Consider the following 10,206-nt stretch of genomic DNA (forward strand, 5'->3'; position numbering starts at 1 on the left):
GCTCAAGATGTCATTGCTTCTCTTCAAAATGAAGGACAAGCAACAACAACAAAGATGTGCCATGCATGGTGCCAAGCACTCTACAAATATTATCTCATTTGATCTTCCCAACATTCCTGTGAAGTAGTGCCATTATTATCCCCATTTTATAGTTGAGGAGACTACATCAATAAGGCAGTATGTTCTGTGAACAAAGCAGAATCATAGTACCACAAAGGAAATGTGAGTTGTGCAAATTTTGGGGCCTCTCCAACTCAAATGTGCAAATGGACTATTTGTACCTGAGTTGTGATAGAGCCTTCTAAGCTTGTATTGGGCTGATCAGCCACAGTAGAACACACTGTACCTTGACCTCAGTGTCATGATGTCACTGGTTCTCTTTGAGTGAGAAAGATAACAACAACGATATAAGTTGAGGGGAAGGTTCTTACCTGCATTAGTAAAAGGAATTTTCTCACTTAGGAGTTCCCTATACCAATGAAATCAGAGTTCTAGTCCCTCTCTCTATTTCAGTCTTAGCTATTTTATTTGCATTTTATTTCATCTAACCCTTTTTTTTGCCTTCTTATTTAAAACTTTCATGTTCCTTTTCATTCTATAAAGTTAAAAAAATTTGTCTTTCCATTTTATTTTCTGATTGAGACTACTTACACATCAGTTGGAAACAATAGAATTAAATTGCCCCCCCCATGATACAAACCTTTTTAAAGGCTTCTATAAATGTCAAAACTACTTTTTTCCCCCTGAAAAGTAATTTCCCTGTCACTGCTTGATCTGTTCCTTTGAGATACGATATTATTAGTCAATGATGATTTTTTAAAAGAGCATCAAAGAACATTCTCCAATGTTTTTATCATTTCACTGACTTAGAGTGAATTTTTCACTAACTTCAGGACCTGTTACTAAATGACTAATTATGCATAAAGGAGGGCACCATTTATTATTTTTGGAAATGGAATAATTTTCAAGGAAGAGCCTGGCAACCCTTAAAATGCTACCAATAGACGAAGAACCAAGATGATATTCCTATTTAACTTTAGTAACAAACTCCAGACTCTCTCAAGACAAAAATGAACATTATGACAGATAAGCGTGATGCATTTTGGGAGTCAGGAGAGGAATGGGTTACAGTATGTTAGTAGTAATACAGTATGTAAAAAAAAAAAGATCACTAAAATTAGCAGAAAGTCCAAGCATATTCAGTGGGTACTCCACTGAACTCTGGAATTCCACAGTTATTTAGATTTGATGTGTTGTAATGGATCCATCATAGGCCAGAAATAAACCACAGATCAAATATTTGCTTTGGAAGAGAATGAGCAAAATAAAGAACAGGGGTAAATTTAGCAAAGGAATCATTCCCAACCCCTTATCCCCCATCGAATTCAAATTGATACCATCTCTCACCAACTTATTCTGGTAGGAAAGTAAATAGATCTCTTGAAAAATAGCTCTCTAAATCAAGGAAGGGTTTTAGAAGGTCACTTCACCTGGTTTGTGCCACAGAAGCAATCCTTCCCCCAGAATACTCCTAGCCCTCCCTCTTGCTGGCTTGCTGGTTGGCACCAGACCAGATGCTTCTTAACTCTAAATGGCATTCATTCCTGCTGAGTCCAGCAAGCTCATCCCTCTGCTGATGAGTTCTGCTCCCTAAGCTGTCATCCATTCCAGGTCTTCTCTCTGTTTGTGCTTTTCACTCCTCTGTGGTGTTCTCCCACTGTTCTTCAGGAGTTTTACTTGCTGCCACATCACAGATGAATGTTAATCACTCTCAAGTGTTCTAACACTTAGGTCACATGCTGCATGGACCACTCATCCCATTAAATAGCTCCCTAGCATCCACTCAGATGGTCCACAAATGGGCTATTCAGGCAGCTATGAGACTTCTCTGACTGACCCCACCCCTTGGGATGTCCCCAGTCCTTAGTTAGTCCCAGCTGAATTAAAGTGAATCCTCCTTACCTTTTCCCTGACTCAGGGTGTAATGAGAGTGCTCCTCACATGCTAAACAACGTCCACCAAGTCTTTCTGAGCTTGGGGATAAGCACTCATACCCCTTTTTATTTATCCTTTCTACTCTTATCATGTTCCTACATAAAGAAGCACCTAACAATACAAATGTCTCTGAAGGACCAATAAGCCTCCAGAAAATACTAGAAACACTATAGGGGACAAACTGCTAGCTTCTGTGGCTATTCATGCTGTCACAGCAAATGTCCCTGTCCCCCTTATGCATACATCTAGGATTAGGAATCTCATAAATCTTTCTAAATAAGTATAGTTTTTCATTGGAGATCTGTCAGTATCATTGCAGATAACTCTCGTTCTCTCTTTTTTAAAATAAATTGGAGAGAAGACTGTTATGGGAGGGGTGGGTTGGAATAGAGAGAGGGAGAACGATCCTCAAGACAGTGGGATCACAGAAGGTCAGAGATAGAAGGGACTTTAAAAGTGCAGTTATCCCTTACATCACAGGGGTGAGGGGCATGATCTGGAAAATCTGCATAAAATTTTTTGACTCTCCCTTCATACCAGAGAAGAAGTCTGAATTTTTCTTTTGCTTTTATGGGGTTTTATGGGGGTGTTTCTTTTATGGGGTATTATTATTTACCTTACTGTAAAATTTGGGTTAAGTAGTTGGTCATAGGCTCTGTGTCATCTACTGGCCTTTGTGTGTCAACCTTGGGTTCTGTAGAACTCAAAAATTCCTATTTAATTTCTTATGCTGACCTGCAATATTATCAAAAGTGCATTGGGGAAAATTGTGATGTGGAAGGGATAACCATAATCTTTCTCTTTCTCTGTCTCCCTCCCTCTCTGTCTGCCTCCCCTTCCCTTCCAATTTGTTCATTTTACACATAAGGAAACTGATACTCCAAGAAGTGAAGTGAGCAGGTGACATGGCTAGTATTTGACACCAAGTCACAATTTGGCAGAGACAGGACTCAAACCCTAGATTTCTTATTCCAGATGCAACATCCTTTTCTCTACAACACATTTTAACTATGTTTTAGTGCTGCTAGAAAACCAACAGGTTGAGAGCTCGGGCATTGCGTTCTTTTACATAGTTCCCAAGTACAGAGCTCCTAATTGTTCATAATTGGATTATATTGAACAACACAATTAAATGAAGTTTTTGAACAGAGATGTTGTAAAATGCCCAAGCTGGGAGGGATCTTAGAACACATAATATCAGAACTAGAAGGGACCTTTAGAACATAGAATATATAATGTCAGAGCTGGGAAGAACTTTGGAACAAGAACTGTTATAGATTGGGGGAGGAGGAAGGAAGCCATCTAGGGAGGGGATCTATGGACCCCCAAGAGGTCTATAGGTAGAATTCAGAAGATCTGTGGACTTGGATGGGGAAAAAAAATCTTTATTCTAATATAACTAGTTTCCTTTTGTAACACTACGTATCTTATTTAACACATTAAAACACATTATTCTCAGAAGGGGTCCGTAGGCTTCACTAGATTCCTGAAGGTGTCCACGACACAAAAACTTTAGGAACCCTAGATCTAGATGAACCTTCTTCATTTTACTGAAGAAGAAATTGAAGTTCAGAAACATGATGAGACTTACTTAAGATCACACAGCTAACTAACTTTAAAATTACTTCTGAAACTCAGGTTAGACTTGTAGATGTTCAGCCCTTGACAATTCATCTCATTTCTTTTTTGTTTGTTTGTTTGTTTTTTTAATTTTTTTTTCCATATGCTTTTGAGTTGAAAATTTTTTCTCCCTTTTTCTCCCCCCCCCCACCCTGCCCAAGACAGTGCCCAATCTGACATAGGCTTTACATTTACGTGCCCATTAAACATATTTTCACATTAGTGAAGTTGTAAGTAAAAATTAAAACCAATAGGAGGAACCATCAGAAAGATAAAACAAAACTCAACTGAAGGTAAAAATAAGTGAGAGCGATTCGACTGACTTCCATAGTTCTTTCTTTGGATGTGGACAGCATTTTCCATCCCAAGGCCTCTGGAGATGTCTTAGATCCTCCTAATGCTGAGAAGGGTTCAGTTTAACATTCTTAGTCATTGCATAACGTGGCTGCTATTGTATACAAAGTCCTCTTGGTTCTGCTCACTTCACTCAGCATCAGACCACATAAGTCTTTCCAGGTTTTTCTGAAGTCAGCCTGTTCATCATTTGTTATAGCACAATAGTATTCCATTACATTCATATACCACAACTTGCTCAGCCATTCCCCAATTGATGGGCATCCTCTCAATTTCCAATTCTTTGCCACCACAAAAAGAGCTGCTATGAATATTTTTGTGGGTCCTTTTCCCACTTGTTTGATCTCTTTGGGATATAGCCCTAGAAGTGCTATTGCTGGATCAAAGGGTATGCACATTTTTGTAGCCCTTTGGGCATAGTTCCAAATTGTTCTCCCAAATGGTTGGATCATTTCACAACTCCACCAACAATGTATTAGTGTTCCAATTTTCCCACATCCTCTCCAGCATTTATCATTTTCCTGTTTTGTCATGTTGGCCAATCTGATAGGTGTGATGTGGTACCTCAGAGTTGTTTTGATTTGCATTTCTCTAATCAATAATGATTTAGAGCATTTTTTCATATGACTATAGATGGCTTTAATTTCTTCATCTGAGAACTGTCTGTTTGTGTCCTTTGACCATTTATCAATTGGGGAATGGCTTGTGTTCTTATAAGTTTGTCTTAATTCTCTATATATTTTAGAAATGAGGCCTTTATCAGAAGACTGGTTGTAAAAATTCTTTCCCAATTTTCTACCTTCCTTCTAATCTTAGTTGCATTGGCTTTGTTTGTGCAAAAACTTTTCAATTTAATGTAATCAAAATTATCCATTTTGCTTTTCATAATGTTCTCCATCTCCTGTTTGGTCATGAATGCTTCTGTTCTCCATAGATCTGATGGGTAAACTATTCCTTGTTCTCCCAGTTTACTTATGGTATCAGCCTTTACATCTAAGTCCTGAACCCATTTTGACTTTATTTTGGTATGTGGTGTGAGATTTGGGTCTATGCCTAGTTTCTGCCATACTCTTTTCCAGTTTTCCCAGCAGTTTTTTTCAAAGAGTGGGTTCTTATCCCAGAAGCTGGGGTCTTTGGGTTTATCAAATAATAGATTACTATGGTCATTGACTACTGTGTCTTGCATATTTAACCAATTCCGCTGATCCACCTCCCTATTTCTTAGCCAGTACCAACCAGTTTTGATGATGCTGCTTTATAATACAATTTAAGATCTGGAATTGCTAGGCCACCTTCCCCTGCATTTCTTTTCATTAGTTCCTTTGATATTCTGGGCCTTTTGCTTTTCCAAATGACTCTTATTATTTTTTCTAACTCTATAAAATAATTTTTTGGTAGTTTGGTATGGCACTGAATAAGTAAATTAGCTTAGGTAGGATTGTCATTTTTATTAATTCATCTCATTTCAATTCTTGTGTCCAGCCCCCTAAGCATTCACTTTTCTAGGTTAAATATTTCTGGTTCTTTCTCCATTGTTTCTCCCATAGGACGTGGCATAGTGCTCAATAAATAGCAAGCACTCAGTAAATATTTGTTATTTGTCGCATCTGAGAAAACAAAAAATTAAGGAAATTAATTGACTTGCCTGAAGTCACACGCCTAATTAAGTATGGATCTAGGGCCAGTCCTGAGGTCTTTTGGCCCCTGTATTTTCTACTGTATCACTTGTCCTCTATCTTTAATAGCCTAAGACTTGCATTCAATAATGAACACACATCTTTCTTTGGACAATATTGATTCAGGACAAAAAGCAGTCATTGATTTTAATTGTTGAGAGAAAAGGTAAGCTGAAGCCAAAATAAATTGAAAAAGAACTTAGGTTTAAATTTTGATGCTATCATTTTCCGTAAATGGATTTCTTAAAGGGTAAGATTTCATTTTTGATCTGTGTATACACACATACATTTCCTTGGAAACACGTTACATTATGTACGTACATATAAACATGTATACATATATAAGTCTGTTGTATATATATATATGTATATATATATATACATATATAAGTCTGTTGTATATATATATACATATATATGTATATATATATACATATATATACATATATATATACATATATATATATGTATATATATATCTCAGTATATATGTTTTCATGTAACCACCAGAATGGTGCCAGTGGCCAAGTGTTTTTCTTTTTTCTGGCCACTTTAATTCACTATATATGTCTCCTAAGGCATAGAGGGGCTATGATCTACATTAGTAGATGGAATATCCACACTGATGAAATCAAAGATCCTGGCACTGTTATCAGTGTATACATACACACAAGAGGCAGTGAGAGGTAGTCATGGCTGATGGAGAGCAAGCCACAGAGCCAGAAGTCTTGCTTTTGACCCATATTGGCTATGTGACCCTGGACATGTAAGCTCTCAGTGCTCAAGGCAACTGCCTCCATTACTTGAGGGAGATTTCTCACTGTGAGTTGCTTACATTGATGAAATCACAGGTGTGGACACACATACACATCATTCTTGTCTTGTTCCCCCAAACCTTCCCCTTTTCTTAATGTCCCTATATCATGGAGGGCAATACCATTCTCCTAGTTAACCAGGCTCACAATCTAGCTATCATCCTTGACTCATTCCTCTCTCTCACCTCCCTTATCCATTCTATTGCCAAGTCCTGTCAATTCCACCTTTGCAATATTTCTCTTATATACTCCCTCCTCTGACAGTGTCATGGCCATGGTGCAGGCTCTCATCACTTCACCCTTGAAGTACTGGAATAGCCAGCTGGTTGGTCTCCATGCCTGAAGTCTTTTCCCACTCCAGTCCATCCTCCACCCACCCGCCTATCAAAGTGATCATCCTAAAGTATAGGCACCTTCCTTTCTATTCAGTTAAGTCCAGTGGATTTCTATCATCTCCAAGATCAAATATAAAATGTTTGGTTTTTAACTTCTTTCTCATTGTGACTCCATTTGGGGTTTTCTTGGCAAAGATACTGGAGTAAGCTTGCCATTTTCTTCTCCAGCTCATTTTACAGATAAAGAAACTGAACTGAAACAGGGTTAAGTGAATTGCAGAGGGTCACACAGCTAGTAAGTGTCTGAGGACAGTTTTGAACTCAGGAAGATGAGTCTTTCTGACTTCAGGTCTAGCATTCTATATCCATTGTACCACCTAGCTGCCCATGATTTTTTTCGTAAGCTGGCCCCTACTTATCTTTCCAATCTTACACCTTACTCCTCTCCACAACCTCTGTGATCCAGTGATACTGGCTTCCTTGCTGTTCCTGACACAAGACACTCCCTCTCCCAATTTCATGCTGGTTGTCCTCCATGCTTAGAATTCTTTCCCTCCTTTTTTTGGCTGTTGGCTTCCCTGGAGGAACTAAGAGTTGATGTTTCCTTCAAATCTTAGCTAAAATTCTACCTTTGATGAGAATCCTTTCTCAATCTCCTTTGATATTAGTGCCTTTCCTCTGTGAGATTATCTCCATTTATTCTATATATGGCTTTTTTGCATGTTGTCTTCCTACTGTATTTAAGCTCCCAGAGGGCCAGAATTGTTTTTACCTTTCTTTGTATCCTCAATGCTTAAGACAGTGCTTGACACACGGTAGGATCTTAATTAATACTTGTTGACTTGATTTGTTTCCTAACTTTGAGTTTTCCCCAAAGCTCTATCCTGGGTCCTTTTCTTTTTATATCTTCTTGGTCATCTTCCCAATTCCCATGGATTCAATTATCACGCCTATGCAGAAAACTTTTAGAGCTATATGATCATCCCTATTCTCTCTTTTGAGTTTTAGTATTATATGACCTATTAGACATTTCCAAGTGGATATCCTATTGGCATATCAAATTCAACATTCCAAAAATAGAACCAGTCTTTTTCTTAAAATTAATTCATCTTCTGAAATTACCTGTTTCTGTTGAGGCACCACCACTTTTCCAGTTATTAGGTTCAAAACTTCCATCATCAACTCCTCATTCTTCCCTATATCTCTAATCAGTTACCAAATCTTAATGATTCTGCCTTCACAAGTCTTATATCCAGCCCCTTCTCTCCACTCACATAGTCCCCATCCTAGTTCAGGTCCTCATCTCTTCTTAACTGGGCTATTTCAATAGGCTCATACTAAATCTCCCTGACTCAAATTTCTTCTCTCTCCAATCCATGTTCCAATAACTGCAAAAGTGACATTTCTAAAATACTTCATCACTTTCCTACTTCAAAAACTCCAGTGGCTCCCTACTGCCTATAGGATAAAGTAAAAACTCTTCTCTTTGGCTTTCAAAGACTTTAACTTTCAAGGACATAACAAGTATGGATCCAGTCTAGTTTTCCAATTTTATTACATAGGGTATTCCAAAAAGTCTTAGTGTGCTTTTAAACTTTAATAACCTAAAGTTGCACTAAGATATTTGGGACATATTATGCTCCCTCATTCATTCTTTGGTCTGGCTAAGCTGGATTACTTGCTATTCTTCATACACAATATTCCATCTTTTATATCTGTGCCTTTTTATAAGCTATCCTCCATGCTTGAAATATATCCTCTTACTTCTGACTTTTAGAATATTTCCTTCAAAGCTCAACTCAGGTGTCACTTCCTCCACAGATGCTCTTCTGACCTATCCAGTTGCTAGTGTTCCACCCTTCTCCTCCAAAAGCATTGCCTTGTATTTATTTTCATAAATATTTAGTTTTAAAATCATCTACATTTAGTATGAATAATTGTATATATAGTGTCCAAGATTACAAATTGCTGAATGTTACATTAGTAGAGGGAATTGCCTCACTGAGAGATTGCTGTGCCAAAGAAAAGGCATTAATTAATTAATTAATTAATTAATTTATTGTTAATTTTGTTTATCCCAATAGATGTAAGCTTCTCAAGGAGCACTTCTCATTTTTGTTTTTGTATCCCTAGCACGTGATACAGAGTCTGGTACATAGTAGGTATTTAATTAAGTGCTTAATAAATGCTTGCTGCTGGTGTTGACTGTTGATGTGTACATATCTCTCTGTATAAGCATCGCTTTATGACAAAAGCCTAGTCATTGGAATAGAAGCAGATATGTTGGTTGGCTGCATAATGTATAAAATGAAAAGACACATCAGGCCATTTCAGAAACAATGAGCCGAGAACTGTCAGCTCAACTCTACTACCCTTTCCCTGAGTATTGATATTGAGCTTTATTAGGCACTTCAAACCTTGACAAGAATTTAAGTAGTTTCTATGACAATCTACAGTTCCATAGAATTGCTTAAGTGAGGTGCTCCTCCTTGCTGGAGGGATACATTAGCAACTGGAATATGTCAAGTGCCTCATGAGGATGAGGAGTTAGATTTCAGCCTCTCTTTGGAATAGCTGACATGTTTCCAGGTCCATTTTTTTCTTCCCGTGAGTTTGTATGGCTCTCTTTAATAGAACCTGTCCATATTGATTATTGGTTCTAATAAAGGCAGTTGATGCTTTCTTCATCATTTTACCAATTGTCTTCTGACTAAAATCTGCATGTTTTATCTCTGAAGATAGTAAAGTCCAGGGTTAGGGAATATTAAAGAGTTTCAAAGTGTGTTCTTTTGTTGACCTCAAAATGATTTTGACCTAGCAAGAATTTTGGAGTCAATGAATACAGCATGTATTGCCTTTGAAATCTGGAAATAGAAGATCAGAAGATGTTTTTGAGGTTGCCTACTCTCAGAGTCACTCAGGGGAGTAAATGCATATTGCTTCCTAGAAGGATGTTTGTTCTACTCAAGTGCAAAATATTAGGAAATTTTCCTACAAATATTCAAGAATCGTCTCTTATCATTTATTTTACAGTTAAAGACTCCATAAGAGAGTTCTCCAACTCATACCCTATGTAATAATAGGAAATGACATTCATATAGCATATTATACTTTAATTTAAAATTTTTTTCTTAAAATTTAAAATTTTTTTTATTCCAAACATAAAGATAAAAAGAGCATTTCCATATATACTGTGGAACACAAAAAGAGGGTTGCATATGAAAACATCATTCTCCATTTCATACCTTTTGTCTTTTAAAAAATGTAATATACTTCATATTTCATTTTCAAACCTGTCGTAGTTGTCTGCGCTTCCTCCTCAACTTCCTTATATTCTCTTCAGTGTATTTAAAATATTCCAATAGGCATTAAAAATGACATTAATATTGCTAATCACTTTAAAAATGATAT

This window comes from Phascolarctos cinereus, unplaced genomic scaffold, assembly GCF_003287225.1.
Source record: "Phascolarctos cinereus isolate Bilbo 61053 unplaced genomic scaffold, phaCin_HiC Scaffold_2;HRSCAF=192, whole genome shotgun sequence".
In the NCBI taxonomy this organism is placed as follows: domain Eukaryota; kingdom Metazoa; phylum Chordata; class Mammalia; order Diprotodontia; family Phascolarctidae; genus Phascolarctos; species Phascolarctos cinereus.